At 47.4% G+C, this 19,839-nt stretch overlaps 1 protein-coding gene across 5 annotated transcripts in view; it reads left to right on the top strand.

Moving 5' to 3' along the window:
* The window catches only part of SYNGAP1 (synaptic Ras GTPase activating protein 1), a 2,054,767-nt gene that overhangs the window by 1,095,261 nt on the left and 939,667 nt on the right, over positions 1–19,839 (top strand). The window lies entirely within an intron of this gene.

Genomic DNA, 19,839 nt, shown 5'->3' with positions numbered 1-19,839 from the left:
GAAAGTTCTGTGATGGATCTCAGGTTTCCTCTGAGCTCTCTGGGGATCTCAGTGTGGATCATGTGGTTGCACTCAGCTCTGCAAAAGATCTTGGGTTTGCACAGAGCTCAATGGAGTATCTCAGAACTTGAGGGTACACTGCTGTTGATCCCAGGATTACACAGGGCTATGTGAAGCTATTGAGGGTTGCAGAGACCTCTGGATCTAGGGATTGCATGGAACTCTGTGGGTATCTCAGGAGAGGAGGGAGCTCTGCAAACAAACTCATGATTGCAGGCTTTCAGGGAGCTCTGGGAAGTGTGCCAGGGTTGAACAGAGCTCTAGGAGAGTTCTTGCAATTGGCAGGAACCCTGTTGTGGATCCAGTGCTTAAAGTGGGCCGGGCCTGCCGGGGCCAGGCCCCGGCAGTCTCCAAAAACTGGGACTGAGCCGGGGCCCTGCCGGGGCCCCCGTCCTACCGCAACATTGGCGGGATGCATTATCCCGTCGCGGCCGCAGCCGCGACGGGAGATGCGCCTGCAATGAAGTAAGGCAAGCTGACAGAAGTAGCAGCCAGACACAGCAACGCTGTGACTGGCTGCCACTTCCGTCAGTCATAGTAACTGCATCTGGTGACCCCTCGCGCGAGAGGTCACCAGAGGCAGTTACTGTGCCTTTGTTTCCCCAGGTCGCCGAGGCGTCTTTAACCCTCGGCGCACCTGGGGATTACTCAACATATTTCGAGGTTTATAAAAGATGGCTTTGAAAGTACACATTTCAAGCCATCTTTTATAAAGCTTTGCCGACGGACAATTTTGTCCGTAGTCAAAGCTTTATAAAAGATGGCTTGAATTGTGTACTTTCAAAGCCATCTTTTATAAACCTGAAATGTTAAAAAAGATGGCCTGAAAACTAGGCAAACCGTAGGGTATGCACACAAATATATATAAATGTTATATATTTGTGTGCGTACCTTACTATGATTTGTGTACTTTGCAGGCCATCTTTTATAAACGTAGAAATATGTTACATATTTCTATGTTTAGAAAAGATGCCTTGCATAGTACACAAACCATAGTAAGGTACGCACACAAATATATAATATTTATATATATTTGTGTGCATACCCTACGATGTGCGTATTTTTTAGGCCACGCCCCTCCCACAAGCCACGCCCTCAAATGAGGGCCCCCCCTCGATTTCTTACCCCACTTAAAGGCCTGCGTGGATCTCAGGACCTCGTGCATTTCTGTGTGAAATCATGTGTTTGGAGGCATGCACCTCAGGATTGCTGGAAACTCTGTGTGCATCTCATGGTTGCACAGAGCTCTGCAAAGGATCTTGGGATTGCCGGAAACTCTAGACCTCAAGATTATACAGAGTTTTGTGAGAGATCTCAGAATTGGAGGAAGCTCTGCAAAGGATCTTAGGGTTACACTGAGCACTGGATTGCTGTCAGCTTCAGCTGTGACCAGGATGGACTGGGAGATATCTCTGGAACTCTGGAAGCTATACCGTCCAATCCTGAAGGACAAGTCTCACATGCTGGAGCAACAATGTGGTGTAAATGTTTTCCCTGAGGACAGAGTGCTATTGGAACCAGCACCTCTGGAACAGCGATGAGTAAAAAAAAAGGAGCTGGAGCAGGAAAGAAATTAAAAGGGCTAAATTTGAGAAATTAGGGACAGTAGAGGAAATGGAAATAATCGTAAAGAGTAGAAAGGCTGTATACTGGTTACAACTTAGTTCCCTTAGTAAGGGAAATTAAATTTAGCATAAAGCATGAATTGCCTAGGATTTAAGGAAGCAAGCTGGCATGAAAAGAATGTTGTCTAACATGGACAGGATTCCACAAAGACTGGTGCGAAAACATAGTCTCCTGGTGTTCGGTATCTTTATGTCTGCGGCTGGGATCCCATTCGGAGGCCAGCGTAGTGTGTACCCATGTGGATGAAAGGGAAGGACCTATCTGCGTCATCACACACCGTGCTCAGATATGGCTTGTAATAAAAAATAAAGGATGGGCCTTAGCCATAAAACCCTTCTGGGCTCCATAGGCACCTTCCCTTCCAGCACACATGCTGTTTTCTGAGTCGCCATGGCATTAGGTGTGCATTTCCATAATATTCTGGTAAGTAACCTGTCCCCCCTCCTTGGGCCAGAGTTCCAAGTAGCATGCCCCACTAGTGTCTCTCCCCAGGGGAGGATTACTCTCAGTCGAGGGACCAGGCTTAGGAGGATATTTGTAATGCAATTTGGCTACCTATCAGTCTCTTCTACCTCCTCCTTGTATGCGTGTGATAGCAGTCAGACAGCATTGAGGAGGCTGCTGGTCACATGACAAGAAGCTGCTACTCATTTGCTCTGCCCACCACCAGTTTCTGAGCCTTCCAGGCAGCCTCTTTTCCTTTGCAGCTGGTGAGAAGGTGCAAGTGGAACTTGGCCACGTGACCTAAGCCCCATACACCTGCTTAGCCCTGCCCCTTCCTTTCCTTTCTTAACTCTTCAATCAAGGGCGTCTCTCGACTGGGAATCTGAAGGGCAGAAGAAGAAAAAGGCAATTAATGTTCTGACTGGAAGCACCCAGGACCAGAACCCCTGCTCCTCTATTATCGGGTAAACCCCCTTAAATATGTGTTTCACCCCTCTCTTCCAACAGCCCCTCCATACCACTAATCGCCAACTGCACTGCTCACCAGCAACATCATGGACACTGCATCACAGCAATTTCACCTACGTCACCCTAGACCCCATTACCACTTCATCTACCATCACTACACAAAAACTGATGCCGCCAATGTCGGCTCAGCAACCAACCATGCAGCAGACATCGCTGACCTCATCACCACACAAGACATGGTTGCCATCTTCATTACTGAGACTACGATGAGACCCACCTCCACACACATTTTAGATGTCTTCCTCCCCAATGGCTATAGAATTCTATAAGTCCATTCAAACCAGATCAGCAGAGGCCTCGCCTTCTTTCACAAGGAATCATGGCCATGGCCCAAACTGGATGTCACCACCATTGGCTCTTTTTCAAAAACATTTCCTGCCACTTCCCGCTCTCCGCAACAGACTCAGCCATTTTTCACCTCATCTAAAGACCACCCAGGCCCAACACCTCCTTCAATGAACACTTCACTGACTTAGTTACCACCATGTCTCTCACACATGCCAACAACATCTTCCTCTGTGAATTTAACATCCCTGACAACCCTGCAACCAAATCAATGAAGGAAGATCTCTGCTACCAACTCGACACCCTGAACCTCACACAGCTCACAAAAGACCAAATTTACAGAAAAGGTAATATCCTTGACCCACTGCCCTACTTACCATCTATAACAGCTCTCCATCATGCTCAACTGATCAGATGATCTTGCAATCCATCTTCACTTGACATTAGTCACATCACACCAGTCAAGCAAACCCATCAGAAACTTAGCAAACAAGCCTTGAGATCATTGAAGAGCTTGCAAGTGGAGTCTCTGTGAGAAACCTGAAGGTGTCTCTTTGATGCTGGAAATGCTTCGGAGGGACAGGGCCTCCATATCCTTGTCCTTTACTGCCTTTTATCGTGTGTTCTGTCATGTTTTCCGCGCAGGAGTTCATGTGGGACTCCTGGCGGTGCAGCTCTCTCTTTTGGTTTTGGTGAACAGACCCATGGGATACCCTTATGGCACCCATGGGTGGCGGTACAACCCTGTGCCACTAGTGTATGTTTTTGGGCACCTATGTGTGGCCCACAGAGCAGGGTATGGGCTGGTGGCAGCTCCATGCTGAATTTGACAGGTGCTCTGAGTATCCTCCATTTTGGGATACCCAGGCCCTGCCATTGGAATCAGATGATTCTTGATAGGAAACAAGATGGCCCCTGTGGCCTCTTGCCTTCTATTACCTGATTCCTTGTTTTCCCAAAGTCCTGGGAAGCCCTGACTCTGTCCCTTCCCCCTGACTGGCTGTTGGGTGGAAGTAAGCAGCACAGGAGTGTCCCAAAACAAGCTACCTATTGATGTCACAAGTGTAGGCAGGACATTTAGATAAACATGAGGCACAGATGGAATGCATAAAGGTTATGTTAGAACCGCTTCAAACACGGGCAGATAAACGACCTCCCTCAGCTTTTATAGCTGAATGTATCCATATTGCCTTGACGAAAAATGTCTTTATCCATGAGAATTATTTTTTTCAACAGCTGAACGGTACCAGCATGGGGGCAACATTTGCCCCTGATCTGGCTAACTTATATATGGATCACTTCGAGAAAAATCATATATATATCGATACCAATCCTTTTGAAAATAATATCCGAGCTTGGTATTGCTATATTGATGATATCTTTATGATCTGGCGAGGCACAATGGAAGAATTAAAGTCCTGTGAGGTGTCCTTGAACTTCACTTGTGAAGCTAACAACACAAACATTTCTTTTCTGGATCTGTTGATATATCGCAGACCAAATAATCGAATTGGCACCAGTCTATACAAGAAACCGACACAAAAAACACCTTGCTCCACTTTGGTAGCTTTCATCCGCAATCACTAAAAGAAAATGTACCTTTTGGCCAATTTTTACGTATCAGACGTAACTGTTCGGAGAAACAAGACTTCAAAACTCATAGTGAGGTATTGAAAAACAATCCAAAATTAAGAGGATATCCCCCTCAAACAATCAGAAGATCAAATAAAAGGGTGGCCAACACTCAGAGGATTGATTGCCTCACCAAACAAGATAGCACCAAACTGGACAAAATAACTTGTGTAACATCATTCACTCCTGTGAGTAACGACCTGAGAAAGACCATCTTGAAAAATTGGAAGATGATTAACACTGAGTCCTTTTCCATTCTCCCCCCCCCCCGTTTTGCTTTCAAACGGTTACAAAACATTGGAGACAAACTGGTACACACATATCCTAGATTGCCCACGAACTCCCCCACACAATCGACACTCTGGAGTCTCCCCCCAGTTGTGGGCCACTATAAATGTGGTAAATGTCTTATGTGTAATTTCACCAAAAAAACTAAGACTATTGATTTGAAAACTGTGGTTTGGAAACTAAATGCCTTCACCAATTGCACAACAAAATGGGCCATTTATTGTATAATTTGCCCATGTGGTCTTGTATATATCAGAAAAACTAAAAGAACTGTGCGGACCAGAATAGGAGAACATAAAAAATGGCACAAAAGACAAACCGCTAGTGGAACACTACCAAAAAATGAAACATTCTTACAATGACATACTATGGTATGTGTTACAAACCGTGGACGCACACCCCCGTGGGGGAGATAGGGACTTAAAACTGCGAAAGTTGGAACAAAAATGGATCCACAAACTGGACTCTGTGAAATCTGGATTAAATCTATATATAGAGTGGAATCTTTTCGTCCACAAATAAAACTCCCCTGTACTAAATCAATAGGGCATCAATATAGCCAATCTGTTCCCCTCTCTTAAAATAGACTGAAATATCCCCATCTCACTGTACCTTGTTTTGGGATAGAGCTACTTACATTCTAATCCCTATAGTGGGAAACCAATCTTCCGGACATTTAACAATGGCCGCCATGTTAGATCACAATCACTTACCGTGTACACCTTGTCGCGATGACGCCAATACGCAGCGTATTAGAAATACAAGGCAGGTCATGTGATCGAGTAGCGATCGTTTGTACCTGCATACGGATTTTGAAACGCTGAAACCGCACCTGAATAGAAGTAAGTGCGTCCGTGTTATATAATCATTGCCTCACTTAGGGAGTTTTTCATTATACGGCTTCACTATATGTCGTTTCTTTGTATTTATTTCCACAGAACTCTCGAATTATAAGAGCATTTGGCAAGAGAACTTCCCGTACCAATTTGGTAACAAGAAGCATTTTCTAAGTGTACCCACGAAAAAACACATCTGGGAACACATAGCCACACGGGCTTAGCAGGAAGGTGAAGGTAGGAGTAAATACCCACCATTCGTTTTCCATTCTAACAATTACGCTAGTTGAAACATATGGTCACCATTCCCTTGTATACACTGTTTCCAATGCAGCTCGATATGGTGCCGGCTGACATGTGATGCATTCCTTTGTCACTATGGACACATCCGTTGCTGTAAAAATAGATACCCCCCCTTACCTCTTGGAGCGTCGGTTTTGAGGAAATATGAAGGTATGATTGTGGTTAGAAACCACCACTACACAGATACACATATAAGTTATTGTTTCCTGTGGATTACATTAACGTACGTATGCTCCACAGTTTGGAGTATATAATCAGCCATTTTTTTTTACTTGAATATAATGAAATTACAATTAGCCGAACTAAAAAAGAACAATAGATTAGGACAAGCAAATCGGGTCCAAATAACACCAAGTGGTATATCTATTATTGAATATCGATATATCTATGATGCACATGTAACAATGAGTGAAATGGTTGGAAATATTAAGAAAGATGAGGCAGTATTTTTAAATGATCATCCGTAATGGAGTTGGTTTTTTAACAATGATATATTTGTGTTTTTCTGTTTGGATACACTGGCTAATATAAAGCATTCCTTGTGAAATACATGACATCAAACACCAGTTGTCTTTTGGGTGTACTGACGAAAGCCTTAGTTGGATGACTAGACGTCCATGCGACAACAAGCTTACGCATATCATCTTGCGGTTTGACGTATATAAGGCTGGAAACAGAGTCTATTCTGTCGACACTTTCCTCATGGGGGCTTTGTGCGAAATTATAAACAAATGCCTGCTATTGGGAGTCACTTTGTTTTACTAACACCACCTAAATGAACTTTGACAATTGCTAATATTTGAATATTTTTGTATACAGTGTTCAATTGATTGTCGTTGTATGTTGTGATATATTGTCTTTTTAAATAACTGGACTTTTTGGTGGTCCTTGCTTTTTAGCATACATCAAAATAATAAAACGAAAAATATATTTTTGCAAAAATCTGCCTTTGTACATATCTTGTGATATTTGTTGCTACAAAAGATTTTGATCTATAGGTGCCTCATGTTTATCTAAATGTCCTGCCTACACTTGTGACATCAATAGGTAGCTTGTTTTGGCACACTCCTGTTGCTTATGTATTTCAGACCACATCCCACAAGCCCCTAACAAAAAAGTGGTCTCCCTTTTGCTCATATAGCACTACCTGTTGGGTGGAAGTTCCATATATGGTGTTGTTGTGAGGTCCAGGCCAGACTGGCTGAAGCCTTCCCAGTGACTGTATGTTGTGGGTACACCCTGTGGGCGGGACCTGGGTGAACGGAGTGTGTGACGAATACGCATTCTCTGTTGTGGATGTCTAGTTTCTGATGTTTGACACAATGACTGAGACAGCCCTACCCGAAACTGGTATGAATGCAGTGGGGAGTGTTGAATGGCTGGGTACTTGTCCCAATACACATAACTTGTTGTGAGGGTTTGGAGAGAAGTGAATGGCCTGAATGCACTATGCACCTGATTGGCTGCCTGCCTGCATGAATGCCCTTCTGACCTATTGGTTTCCTGAGTGTGACCCAGCAGAATGAATGGGAGACCAACTAGTATATCTGGGTGCCTCTCACTGCTAGAAGCTGAAGAGAAACTGGAGTTGAAACTGAAGTTTAACCTTGAAGCTCTGCTGGAAGAGAAGTCTTTCTGCTGCTCTACTTCATCAATCTGAAAGCTTCTGTGTCTCGAAGGACTGACCCAGAGAGGACCTGGTAAGGCGCCCTCTTCCCGAGCTACAAGGGACCGTCATGCACCAGCTGATCTTTGCCAAAAGCTCCCTGGTAGACAGACCTACGACAGGCTGCCGACCGGAGACGGGGACTGCAGCGGAATCCCAAAGAGAAGCGCCCGGACTGTTGTCTGCCACTGTCGACGACCACCGCCGCTGACTGGAGCCGTCGTGCTCCTGTACCTAAGAACTTCATTTGATCCAAGGACGCTCTCACCTGCACCACCGCCTGCCTTATCCTGCCGGAGAAGACTAGGCCGTCGACGCGCCGAGGAGCATCCGCCGGTGGGTTTCCCGCCACCCAAAGACCACAGAGACGCCGATGACTCGACTCCCTTGCTGGGCCACAGTTCTTCAAACTCTTTGCGGTCCAGATCTATCGACATCGAGGTGCCCCGCACGCCTCTTCCCTGCAGGACGTTTACGCTTCCCCATCGATGTGCACCGCTAGGGAGGAAGATGCCACTTCACTGTCATAGTTCACCCTGTTCTCCGTCGGACGTTCGATGACCCGTGAATCCTGCCTTAAAGGGAGGGCACTCAAGAAGGGCCGTTGATGCCCCGACGAGGGATGCTACAACGCCAGGCACTTTGGGGTTGCAGAACTATTGGAAAGTCTCTTGTGAACAATATATGGACTGGGCTTGTCATATATATTTATTGTACAGGTTGCCCAGGTGGGGGAATCTCCACACAGAACTGGGTCTAGTGGTAGGGACCAATATTCTGCCAATTGTTCTAACCAATTGCTTTCCTCTTATATCTATTGTTGATTTCCTTTACGAACTGATTTGTGTGACCTTTAACCATACAGTTGATGCACTTTAAAGAGATCTAATAGTAATTGTGGTACCACGTAGAACTGTATATTTGCCATTATAGATAACCGAGTACAAAGTGAGTTATTGTGATATTGTACATAACCTTGAATATTAATTATATAAAAACTGTGTTTCAACTAATACAGTGTGCGGACATTCCTTTGTGGGTGCTTGGGGACTACACTGTACTTAAGAACCAGCCTGCATCACCTCCTGAGAAGATAGGCCTTGATTGCTCTTCCATTGTTACCGTAATAGAGAATCTTGGCTGGGGTCCTCTGTGCCTCTCCTCTACCATATAGGGAGCAGAAGTAAAGACCCCCCCTCCGGTCTTTACACTGGTGGTAGCGGTGGGATGCTTATGGTTTTAAGAATCAGTGTATAACTGTGCCCCTTACAAGGATATCTGCACTTTGTTAAATTGAGGTTTAGTTGTGTACAAGATAACTGCATTACAAGCAATGGAATCTATTGCGAATGGTAAATTGACTCAGATGAGCTTAGAGGCTCTCCAAGATGCTTGTGAAGCCAGGGAGTTAGACTTTGTGGATAAGTCTAGGGCTGAGCTGATAGCTGCCCTGGTGGACTACCGGACTGATGGTGAAACTCTTGAAGGGGGGATGCAACCAATGAGGACTCTGCCCCGAGGGTTGTCGCCAAAGCTGTTTCTGGGAATGCCACCATTCCTGCTGCCTCTGTTCCAAACCCCAGCACTTCCTTGGAGCTTCAGTTATTAAGGATGAAATTGGCCTTTGAAAACCGCAAGTTGGAAATAGATGCTGAGCTTAAGAAAGAGGAGTTGGCACAGCAAGTGGAACTCAAGAATAGGGATCTTGAACACAAAGACAAGGGCCCTCATTACGACCCTGGCGGAAATCACGGTGCAAAATGCACCTTGGAGCACGGCGGAAAGCTGCCGATAGCGCCATGGGGGTTGGCGGATTTTCCGCCCCATTCCCACCTTGGCGGGGCGGTAAATCCCCATCCCCCATTTTACCCTTCCCCATTCCCATTTTTGCCCCATAGGGTATAATGGGAGTGGGGAAGGCGTTAATTACGCCACCTCAAAATACGGTGGCGTAATTAACGACAAGGTCCCGTAGCGCCATGGATTTCTCCGCCCGGAAAAACCAGGCGGAAAACGCTCCATGGCGCTACGGAATCTCGTAGTAGGGCGGACGGGTCCGCCGCGAATAACGCTGGCGTAAACCCACTCCGCCAGGGTCGTAATGAGGCCCAAGGACATGGAATGTCAGCGAATCCAGTTAGAGAAAGCTCGAGTGGAGACTTCAGCTAAACCAGTTCAGAGTTTCAGGTCCCCAGCAACCAAGTTTATGAAAGATTTGGTTGGTGTATATGCAGAGGGTTCTGATATCCTCCAATGGATTGAAGCGTTTGAAATGGCTTGTGCAATTCATGATGTTGCTAAGAGAGATTGGGCTAAGTGTTTGTTAAGCAGAGAGTGCCTCAGACTGGATCTGACTGTATTCTGAAGCTGAGTGTGGAAGAAAGGGGTCAGTATGAGTGCATGAAGTCTGCTTTAATTGCCAGGTTTGGCAAGACACCTACCCAATACCTTAAAAGGTTCAGGGATTTTAAGAAACGAGAGAATGTGTCTTGGGGTGACTGGGTGAGTGCTGCGCACATGAACATGATGGGGTGGATTGATGGTTACAAAGTGAAAACGTTTGTTGAATTGTCTCACGTTTTGTTTTTTGAGCATTTTTCTGTAGCCTGTTCACCAGAGCTGTGTCAGTATGTTGCTGACCAGAACGTTTTGGACCCCTTTAAGCTGGCTAGGTTGGCTGACAAGTGGGTCTCCCACCGGGTGTCCCCTAAGGACTCTAGTTGGAAGGACAAGGACAAAGAAAAGGGGACCTCTCAGAAAGCTGAGGAGTCCAGAAGCAATAATAATTCTTTAATGTGATATAGATTGAAAATAAATTCAAACTTTACACATAAAACAAACTACATACATTAATATCAAATCATGCAAACAAATCATCAGCAAATATAATATACGGAAAGAAAAACAACATTATTAAAAATGTTTGAATAAACAAATAGAGAAGAGATCATATTAAAATATATATAAATCAATATCTTTTCCCAGAAATCTGTACAAACTTAGTAGCATAAAGTAATACATAAGCATCTTTCCAAGAACCTGTTTGTTTCAAATTCGAGTGGAAGATAAAATAAAATTAGTAGTAGACCTCTTCCCAGGCAATATAACTTATCTGTTCCTGACACCATCATACTCAGATAGCTCAGATCAGGGAGCCCAAACATACTTCTATCTGTTGCCAGACGCAGAAGCAATCACAGTCGGTTAAACCAAAACCTTCCTCTACCAAGATCCAAAAACCTAGTGGTGATAAGTCTGTTGTGGGTGGGAGTTAGAGTAGTGTTCCGCCTGCTGCAAAGCAGGGTCCCAGTAGTTCCAGTACCATACCCCGCACTCCCGGCACTTGTTGGGATTGTGGGGCTCTGGATCACCAAAGGGGTGACCCCAAGTGTAAGGGTAAGGCACTTGGAGTCCAGGCTGTCAGCCTGACCTACCCCTACTCCGTACCTGAGGTGGAGGCCACTGTCCTCCCCTCCTCTACTGGGATCACCTTTGGTGCTCCCATAGAGATTTCCTTAGTGTCCCTTGGGGCCTGGGACCAGTATGCAGAAGTATTGGCGACTATCCCACAGAACACTCGTAGGTTTTTGAGAAGTGTCCTCTTGAATGGCCAGCCTTCTACTGGTTTGAGAGACGCTGGGGCAAGCATGACAGTGATGGACAGGACCCTGCTCAAGCCAGAGGACTATGTAGGTTCTCCTCTGAGAATCAACAGGTTGCTGGTGGGCCCCAAATTATCACCTGTAGCCTTAGTCAACCTTACGATTGGAGACAAGACAGCAAAGCTTCCGGTCCTGGTTCAGGACAACGTGCCTGCGAACATTTTGTTAGGAAACGATTTGGTCGAGTTGGGGGTGATCACGGATGGTCTACCCATGGCTGCTGTTGCGGTCACCCGATCGCAGGTCGCACAGGGTCCCGCTGCGAGCCGGGAGCCCTTGCCGATGGGGAAACCCAAGGCACGAAGGAAACGGAAGAGTAAGAAGGCCACCTCTGTGGAGGGAGCCCCTGCTCTTCCTGCTGTTCCGACAGCACCCATTGGGATCCATGCTCTGGACGGGCTGGGTCCCGTGGTGAATCCAGTCTCAACTCCTGTGGGAGAAGAGCCAGAAGACTTTCCTGTGGGAGAGGTACTCAACCCGGAGGGCCACCCCGACCTTCAATGCTTGTTAGCTGAAGGAGGACCATCCTGGGCAGACTTCTGTAAGGGACAGAGAGAGTGCCACTGTCTCGAGGGTCTGAGAAAACAGGCCCTGTCCCAAGCACAAGGAGAAGTGCCTAGGAGATTCCGTATCTATTGGGAGGGTGAGCTCCTTGTTAGTGAGCCCACTAAGCCTGAACCTGTTGCCCTCAAGAGGTTGGTTGTACTCCAGGTTTACAGGCCCTTCCTGCTGCAGTTGGCGCATGAGGTGCCCTTAGCTGGTTATCTTGGTACCAAGAAGACTAAGCAGAGGCTCTCTGCCCATTTCTACTGGCCTCGGATGGGAGTAGAAGTGGAGTCCCACTGCAGGACGTGCCCAACTTCTTAGTTGTCTTGTCTGGCAAGACTGGAGGCAGTGTCATTGCCCCACTGGAGCCATTGCCAGTGGTTGGCACACCGTTTGAGAGGGTGGGCATCGACATTGTTGGTCCCCTTGACCCTCCCACTCCAGGTGGACATCGGTTCATCCTGGTCTTGGTTGATCATGCCACCCGGTACCCTGAGGCTATACCCCTTCTGACTGTTACTGCCAAGGTGGTTGCCAGGGCTCTCCTGGGCATTTTCACCCATGCTGGATTCTCTAAGGAGGTTGTCTCTGACAGAGGATCCAACTTCATGTCTAGTTACATGAAAACCATGTGGAAAGAGTGCGGGGTAACCTATACGTTCTCCACCTCTTACCATCCCCAGACCAATGGTCTGGTTGAGAGATTTAATAAAACTCTCAAGGGCATGCTAGGCGCTTTGGAAGAGCCCGTAAGGAGGAAATGGGATCTCCTCCTGCCATGCCTGCTGTTTGCTTACAGAGAGGTACCTCAAGAGGGCGTTGGTTTCAGCCCATTTGAGTTACTCTTTGGACATCCCATGAGGGGGCCCCTTGCCTTGATCAGAGAAGGTTTGGTAGCCACCCCTCCAGGTCCCGCCAAGCAAGTGGGAGACTATGTGTTAGGCCTCAGACAGAGCATGACACAGATGATGGGTCAGGCAACAGCAAATCTCAATGCCAACCAGGAATTGAATAAGTACTGGCATGACCTTAAAGCCTCGCAAGTGGATTGGACTCCGGGGCAGGAAATCATTACGATGGAGCCTACCAAGCCTAGAGCTTTGGCAGACAAGTGGACTGGACCCTTCAGGATCATCTCCAAGATGGGCAAAGTCAATCATCTGGTTGACATGGAAGCCCCTGGGGTAGCCCCTCAGGTATTCCATGTTAACAGGCTCAAGCATTTCCACAGGCGAGCAGAAGTCTCATGTCTCTTGCTAGCTTCAGAGCAAGAAGAGGATGAGAGTGAGCCCCTTCCTGACTTGCTGCATAGAAACCCTCAGGATGGCTCAGTGGAGGGAGTACATCTTTCTCCAGATCTGACAACAGCGCAGCAGAAGGCCTGCAGGGCTTTGCTCCGGCAGTATGCCTCTCTGTTTTCACTGACACCAGGCCTTACACCGTGGTGTAGGCACAAAATTGACACTGGTGACAGTGTGCCTGTTAAAAGCAGGTGCTACCGTATGTCAGATACAGTTAAGAACCACATCCAGGCTGAGGTCGCCAAGATGTTGGATCTGGGTGTTATTGAACCCTCCACCAGTCCCTGGTCCAGTCCAGTTGTCTTTGTCCCCAAGGCAAGTTCCAAGGCAGGTACCAAGGATTGGAGGTTTTGTGAGGACTACCGAGAGTCAGTGCCGTCACCAAAACTGGCACGCACCCATTGCCCAGGGCTGATGAGCTCGTGGACACCATAGGTGCTGCCAAATTTGTGAGCACCTTTGACCTTACCTCAAGCTATTGGCAAATAGCTCTGACGGACCATGCCAAGGAAAAGACGGCATTCTCAACACCTAAGGGACTCTACCAGTTTAGGGTCATGCCTTTTGGGTTGAAGAATGCCCCTGCCAACTTCCAGAGATTTTTCAATCATGCGCTCAGTGGGCTGGAAGCCTTTTGTGTGGCTTACTTAGACGACATTGCCGTCTACAGTTCCACCTGGGAAGAGCATTTGCCACATCTCTATAAGGTGTTGCAGGCCTTGAAAATTGCTAACCTCACTATCAAGGCCACCAAGTGCCAGATAGCTCAGGGGAAAGTCACATATCTTGGTCATGAGGTAGGAGGGGTCAAATCCAACCTCTCACCAATAAAGTAAGGATGTACATAACTGGGAGACTCCCACTAATCAAACCCAGGTGAGAGCCATTTTGGGTCTCACTTGGTATTATCGCAATTTCATGGCAGACTATGGAACCATGGCTGCACCCCTGACAGCTCTGACTTCACCCAAAAAGCCTAGGAAGGTTAATTGGACTGAAGACTGTCAGAGGGCCTTTGATGGCTTGATGGAAATTCTGTGTAGGGCACCTGTGTTGTGTGCTCCTGATTACAGCAAGCCCTTTATCGTTCAAACTGATGCCTGAGACACCGGAATTGGAGCTGTCTTGTCCCAGTTAGATGACAAAGGGAGGGAACATCCGATCATATTCATCAGTAGGTAGGTAGAGAACTTAAGTGGGCTACTGTTGAAAAGGAATGTTTCAGTATAGTTTGGAACCTTAGGCGTTTTAGGCCCTACCTTACGGGGTCTACCTTCAAGGTCCAAACAGATCATAAGCCCCTGAAGTGGCTTATGCAGATGAAGGGTGAGAACCCGAAACTGCTCAGGTGGTCCATTAGCCTGCAAGGGCTAGGCTTCACCATAGAGCATGAACCAGGGAAGAGTCACGATAATGCAGATGGCCTTTCCAGAAGGTATGTTGACCGTCTGGATGAGGGTGTCTATCTTGTGGGAGATTAGGCACCCTAACCTCAGTCTGAGGGGGTCCACTGTGATGCTGGAAATGCATCGGAGGGACAGGGCCTCCGTATCCTTGTCCTTTACTGCCTTTTATCGTGTGTTCTGTTGTGTTTTCCGTGCAGGAGTTAATGTGGGACTCCTGGTAGTGCAGCTCTCTCTTTTGGTTTTGGTGAACAGACCCATGGGATACCCCTATGGTACCCATGGGTGGGGGTACAACCCTGTGCCCCTAGTGTATGTTTTTGGGCACCTGTGTGTGGCCCACAGAGCAGGGTATGGGCTGGTGGCAGCTCCATGCTGAATTTGACAGGTGCTCTGAGTGTCCTCTATTTTGGGATACCCAGGCCCTGCCATTGGAATCAGTTGATTCCTGATAGGAAACAAGATGGCCCCTGTGGCCTCTTGCTTTCTATTACCTGTTACCTTGTTTTCCCAAAGTCCTGGGAAGCCCTGACTCTGTCCCTTCCCTCTGACTGGCTGTTGGGTGGAAGTTCCATATATGGTGTTGTTGTGAAGTCCAGGCCAGATTGGCTTGAGCCTTCCCAGTGACTGTATGTTGAGGGTACACCCTGTGGGTGGGACCTGGGTGAATGGAGTGTGTGATGAATACGCATTCTCTGTTGTGGATGTCTAGTTTCTGGTGTTTGACACAATGACTGAGACAGCCCTGCCCAAAACTGGTATGAATGCAGTGGGGAGTGTTGAATGGCTGACTTGTCCCAATACACAAAACTTGTTGTGAGTGTCTGGAGAGAAGTGAATGGCCTGAATGCACTATGCACCTGATTGGCTGCCTGCCTGCATGAATGCCCTTCTGACCGATTGGTTGCCTGAGTGTGACCCAGCAGAATGAATGGGAGACCAACTAGTATATCTGCGGGCCTCTCACTGCTAAAATTTGTGTTCAGAAGCTGAAGAGAAACTGGAGTTGAAACTGAAGCTTAACCTTCCAGCCCTGCTGGAAGAGAAGTCTATCTGCTGCTCTACTTCATCAATCTGAAAGCTGCTCTGTCTCCAAAGACTGACCTGGAGAGGACCTGGTAAGGCTCCCTCTTCCCGAGCTACAAGGGGACCATCGTGCACCAGCTGATCTTTGCCAAAAGCTCCCTGGTAGACAGACCTACGACAGACTGCCGACCGGAGACGGGGTCTGCCGCAGAATCTCAAAGAGAAGCACCCGGACTGTTGTCCACCACCGTCGACAACCGCCATTGCTGACCGGAGCCGCAGTGCTCCCGTTGCTTAAGAACTTCATTTGATCCAAGGACGCTCTCGCCTGCACCATCGGCTGCCTTATCCCACCGGAGAAGGCCAGGCCGTCAACGCGCCGAGGAGCATCCGCCGGTGGGCTTCCCGCCACCCAAAGACCACAGAGACACCGACGACTCGACGCCCTTGCTGGCCCACAGTTCTTCAAACTCTTTGCGGTCCAGAACTATCGACATCGAGGTGCCCCGCATGCCTCTTTCTTGCAGGACGTTTACGCTTCCTTGTCGACGAGCACCGCTAGGAAAGAAGCTGCCACTTCACCGTTGTAGTTCACTCTGTTCTCCGTTCTGTTCTCCGACCCGTGACTCTGGCCTTAAAGGGAGGGCACTCAAGAAGGGCTGTCGATTACCCGATGAGGGATGCTACAACGCCAGTTACTTTGGGGTTGCAGAATTATTGGAAAGTCTCTTGTGAACAATATATGGACTGCCCTTGTGATATATCTTTATTCTACAGGTTGCCCAGGTGGGGGGATCTCCACACAGAGCTGTGTCTAGTGGTAGGTGCCGGTATTTTGCCAATTGTTCTAACCAACTGCTTTCCTCTTATATCTATTGTTGGTTTCCTTTACGAACTGATTTGTGTGACATTTAACCGTACAGTTGATGCACTTTAAAGAGATCTAATAGTAATTGTGGTACCACGTAGAACTGATAGGTCATCCATGCATACTTTCATCAAACATTATGCTTTGGATTCAACTACCTCTCAAGGAGGTCTATTTGCCAAATCTGTCCTACATTCGGTACATGACTAAAAAGATATCTGTACTCCCGACTCCAATAGAAAACTGCTTTGGGAGTCTATCTAAGATGAGGAATATGTGGGAGGACACAATCCATTCAAAGAACAAGTTACTTACCAACTGTAACGTTCTTTCGTTTGGATGTTCCTCCCACATAGTTCTCATCGACCCTCCCATCCTACCCCACACTCTGATTTCTTTTAAGGCTTGGGTCAAAAGAGGCTCTCCTTTACTTATAATCCATAGGCTCTGAAACACGAAAAAACAGAACTGAAGCCAACGGGTGCGCTCGAGGCATTTATACAACGGATGACGTTGGTGCTCGATGGATACCGCCGAGGGACATCGACGCCGTCGCCTCGAGTGGAGTGCCCTCTGGTGGAGAGAGAAAACATTTCTGAATCAGCAAAGCTGAAGGTAAGGATATATATATCTAAGATGAGGAATACGTGGGAGGAACATCCAATCGAAAGAACGTTACAGTTGGTAAGTAACTTGTTCTTCAAGAATAATAGCAGTCACCTGATCAGTGCATGAATGGGGGCACTTAGAGAAAAGGGAATAATATATTGGCATGCCGACCTCCACATTCAAGGCTCCTTGGATACTGCAGTTCCTGCTCCCAGGTGCCTCCCCCGGGGGTTTGATCTGCCATCTACCTTGCCTGGTGCCTCATGATACGAATAGGCGTGTGTTACTTTTGGGAGAATAAACTGCTGCACAGGCTTAGATCTGTGGTGGGTGTTCTGGAATGGCCAGTGCAAGGGGGTCAGATGTGTATCAGCATGAAAGGGATTGAGGGGTCGGGGCTGGTGGACCCTGGTCTGGTGGGGTGGGGGTTTGAGAGGGCACAGGCAGTTTAATGGAGATGGATTGATACTTGGGCTAAGGCCTGTCTCTGTCTCACTCTCTTTGCAGAGCACATTCTTCGGAAAAGATACTAAACATTTGCAACATTAAACGGCTGGACTTCTGTGAGAGCAAGGCTTGGGCGGAGATGGCCTGGGGTGTAGATGGCTTGGTCCCTTTGTGGGTGTTGCAAGAACCGTGGTTGTGCAGGATGGTGGTTTTCGGGCCTACCAAAAGATGGCGCCTGGTCTAATGCAAAATAGTGTCTCATTGCAGGGACATACGTGATGTTGTTTGTCAAATTCTCTATGTTATGCAGTACGTGTATGTACCATGGGGGTGTCTCCCCGCTTGGCTTCCACATGGTTTAGTGACTGCAGTTGTGGGCAGGGGGGTGGGAAAGGACCATCTCCTTCCCAACACGTGCAAGGACTCCAATACTCCAAAGTAAACTAATAGTGACACTTCTTTCTACATCAATGTTCTCAAAGTCTCAAGTGTTCAAAGGAATAACAAATGTTCAGTTTCTTAACAAACAATATTCCAGTGATCAGGGTTTGGCTCCTTTCCCCTGGGTTCTAATGGGTTCTGATTAGGAGCTTATCCTTTACCTTTTCTACCATTGACAGTCTTTTCTACTCTTTGGTTTTCAGACTTTATTATTCTCAGGTCTTCAAGTGGGTGCGGGACCCAGACTCGCAAAGCTGTATCACAAAATGTTAATTTATTCTCTTGACAAACATATACTTCCTTCTGGACAGTCTCTGTTTCTCGTTGGGGCCCAGGCCCTCTTATTTGATCCACATGCTGTAACACCTGGTCTTGGTTTACTCTCCTGCCAAGTATGTGTGTTTCTTTCATATGGGTGCAAGTCCCAGACTTACAATGTAGCAACACCATGACTGTGTTTAGTCTCCTGCCAAGTACATGTGTCCCTTTCAAATATCTATACACTCATCAGGGTCCCAGACCCTCTTGTGGTCATCGGAATTGGTTTCTTATATGGGTGCGGGTCTGTAAAGATGGGAGGGGGTGTCTGTACTCCTGCTCTCTATATGGCTCTCTATATGCTCTCTATATGGTATATGACAGAGGACCCCAGCCAATATTCTCTATTTGGTAAACGTGGGCAAGCAATCGAGGCCTAGCTCTCAGGAGGTGATGCAGGCTGGTTCTTAAGTACATTGTAGTCCCCAAGCACCCACAAAGGATTGTCCACACAATATGTTAGTGATAACACAGTCTTTATATAAATGAGGTTCAAGGTTATATACACAATCACAATATGGTACCACAATTACTCTTGGATTCCTTTAAAATGCATTAACTGTACTCAGTTCAGTTCAAATGTCATACAAATCAGTTAATAATGTGAACCAACAATAGACATAGGAGGAAAGCAGGTTGGTTAAAACAATAGGCAGAATACTGGGCCCTTACCACTACACACAATTCTGCATGAGGATCCCCCACCTGGTCAACCTGTAAATAAAGATATAAAACAAGCCCACTCCATACATTGTTCAATATGAATCTTATTTCCTTCTAAATAGTTCTACCACCCCAAATGTACCTGCAATAGCAGAGTTCTTAGATGAGGTGTCGATGGATCCTTTTTGAGTGGCCCCCTTTAAGGCAGGAGCCACGGATCGTAGATAGGCCTTGAAGAAGGTGAACCTTGGCGTTGAGAGTCATCTATGAAAAGGTTTAATGGCATTGAGGCAGAAGCTTCGGTCCTGGTGGTGCTCGTCGACGATCGGTCGTGGACGTCCTGCAAAGACGAGGCGTGCAGTGCACCTTGACGACAAGGGTTCGTAGCCGCAAAGATTCTATGAAGAACTTTGGCCCAGCAAGGGCGGCAAGTCGTCCAGCGTCTCTGCGGTCTTTGGGTGGTGGGAAACCCACCAGCGGATGATCCTCGGCACGTCGGCGGCCTCGACTTTCTCTGGCGGGACAAAGCGGTTGACGGTGCAGGCGAGAGCGTCCTTGGATTCAAAGTGTCTTAATCAATGGACCGTTGTGGCTCCGGTCCTAGGCGGCAAGGCGTCAAGCTATCCCGACTTCTGGGCAACATGGCTTTGACGGACCACCAGCAGTCATAGCAAACCTGCGAACTCTGGTCGACGACGGTGGACAGAATGTCCGGTGCTTCTCTTTATTCTCCTCAGCGGTCCCCGTCTCCGGTCGACATCCTGTCGAGGGTCTGACTTCCACAGAGCTTCGACAAAGGTTAGCGGTGCACGATGTTCCCTCATAGCTCGGGGAGAGGTCTCCTAGCCAGGTCCTCTCTCGGATCAGTCCTTGACAGCTTTCAGATC

The sequence above is a fragment of the Ambystoma mexicanum genome, chromosome 13 (genome assembly GCF_040938575.1).
Source record: "Ambystoma mexicanum isolate Mex_15411 chromosome 13, UKY_AmexF1_1, whole genome shotgun sequence".
Taxonomy (NCBI): Eukaryota; Metazoa; Chordata; class Amphibia; order Caudata; family Ambystomatidae; genus Ambystoma; species Ambystoma mexicanum.
This window is presented reverse-complemented; position numbering and strand designations above follow the sequence as displayed.